The following is a 2,634-nucleotide window of genomic DNA, read 5'->3' on the forward strand; positions in this document are numbered from 1 at the left end:
AACTCTTGACACTCCGATTAATTCTGGAAGGAATTAAAGTTTTGCTAACTGATTAGCTACTATTTCAACTACCTCCTTGTTTAGAAGCACTTAACATGAAGGGCTTATAAAATACCTTCCTTCAGATCCTTAAGGAAAATTAAAATATGCCATTTACATATTTGTACTTACTGAATTTTTCACAAACTTTTGCATTTAAGCATATAGGTCTGAGCTGGGCCTGAACACATTTGGGAGAGTTATCTTCAGATTCTCACTTCACTTTGAGTCTGCTGGGAGACTGGTTATGAATTGATATTCTTGCATAAAAAGGAAATAGGAAGCTCTACTCTCTAACATACAAACGCTACAAAATGTGGATTTGGCTGGATGAAGACATTTAAGAGCTTACACATGCACAGTAAATCAACTTGCTAAACACCTCAAGAGCAAAACTGCTGATCCTAAGAGCCAACTTGCTACACTGCACAACACTCGAGAGAATAAAAGGCTCATAGATGAGACATCTACAGAACTGACTGTGCCAAGATAATGAGGAGCGTGGTGTACACAAGGGATTTTTCTCTCCTTGATGCACACATGTAATTCCTATTGACAGCAGTGGGAGTTACACGTACATATCAAGGGGACAATAGAACCCTTCGTGGTGGAGATGAGTATCAGATGTGAGCTGTGTTACCACAGATAGAAAATGAGAGAGAGGGAGGTGTGATCACTGAGGGACAGTACAACATACAATAAAATTGTCAAGCAGCCATCAAATATGTGAAAGCATGGGAATAACAAATTAAATGGACAGGAGGTGAGAAAACAAAGTCTCAAGAGACTTTTGCCTTCCTAGCTTGGGGCTGGTATCTGAATTCCTTATTAGGAAATATTCCTGCTGGCTTAACCTGTTAATTCTCTGATAAGTAAATGTTTCGCGGAACTTGAATAAACAGTTACGGCCTAGCTGCTAAGGATAAGAAGTGGTTTTATTGAAAAGCCTAGCAAACAAGGAGTAAATTAAATTAATACAGTGTGCAGCCCACACCTTAGGTTTCTTCTGTATGATCTGGTGATTTTTGCTACTTCTAGGAGATAGCTAGCTGACTGGTGATTTAAAAAGTCATTATTACTAATTTTGGTTCATGTCAAAAGTAGTAACAAAAGAAGGAATATACACAGAGCCAGAGAACAAAATGATTCTGGATTGATAGGTAATGGCAAATTATGAGTTTATGTCAGCAGTTCAAACCTGAAGTGAATGAAAAATGCCTTCAGATTTAATCCACATTTGGGATCTTTTTAGATGTGTAGGAAAGGTGGGACAGGATGGAACCAAACAGTAAACTGAAAGGTGAATCAAAGCTGTGGAGAAATTAATTATCTGGAGAAAAACATAAGCACCTACCAAATCTAGACAGAAACTGACAGAAGAAACAAAGGATGCTCCTGAGTAGGAAGACCACAGCCACAGAGGGAAAATAACTAACAGTAAAAGCCAGACTTATGTAATTTTTTAAAGCAACAGCAAATCACTGGAACTACACGAATGGTTGAGCACAGCTCAGAATTCTGGATTACTTACGATCTGGCTCAAGTACAAAATCTAAAGGCAAAATGATGAGTCACAGAGCAGAAAGTGACTTGAAGAAAGAATCCACAGGAAAAAGCAGCGCCAAACAGGAATGAAAAATGCATTAATCTAAGCTGATTCTGTACCACCCTGCAGGTGCTACCTGTGTGCTGGGATGGTGAGAAAGATACAACGATCTTCCTGCCTAAACAGAACTTCCGAAGTCACATTTTCAACCTGACAGACATGCTGCAATGCCACAGAATTTGAACTTTCTCTCTTTTACACTATCTACTCATCAGTACATTGTGGCTCCTATCGATTCTCCTTCCGAGTTGGTAATGTGAATGGCAATGAGTAAAATACAACTTCAGGGGCCCTATACAAAACCTTCCTGCTCAGTTAATTACACTGACCAAGGGAGGCCAACTTCAGTGTAGTCTGACCTCCAATTATGAGACACGCTGTGGTCTCCTCACTGAACTATGCAAGCATTAATGGCAGCATGCCAGCAATGGCTATATTAAAATCAATTTAAAAATCCCAATTCTACATCTCTTTCACCTTAGGTGAAGTAACACACCTTATACTAATGTAACTCTTATTAAAATATTGTAAAACAAAATTGACCTATGCAAAATAGTAAAATTTCTACCTTTTTCTGATTCATTTATTGTAGTCTTTCAAAAATGAAGAAAAAAAGGGCAAAAGTAGACTGAGAGGTTTAATAGGTCTGTACCTTTACAGTGGACTGCAGTTTAAAGCAGCGGTATTAAAAAAAAAGAAGAAGGCAGAATTAGTTTTGTTCTCAGAAGATACAGTGAGAGCCTATTTATGTCAATATGCCCCTTGTAACAGCTTCAGAAAAGTGACGTCTCTGGTTCATGGGTACACCTGTGTGCCTCAGACACAGAGAGTCACCGAGGGGAACACACTGCAAGAGATCCCACACACAGCAGGCAGCCAGCTCCCCAGGCTGCTCCGTGATGCAACGTTTTGTATTCACGTAAACAGTGAAACCCCACCAGATTTAGTAAAAAAAAAAAAAAAAAAAAAAATGTGGAAGCCAATTAGCA

The sequence above is a fragment of the Athene cunicularia genome, assembly GCF_003259725.1.
Source record: "Athene cunicularia isolate RWA chromosome 20 unlocalized genomic scaffold, athCun1 chr20_part1, whole genome shotgun sequence".
In the NCBI taxonomy this organism is placed as follows: Eukaryota; Metazoa; Chordata; class Aves; order Strigiformes; family Strigidae; genus Athene; species Athene cunicularia.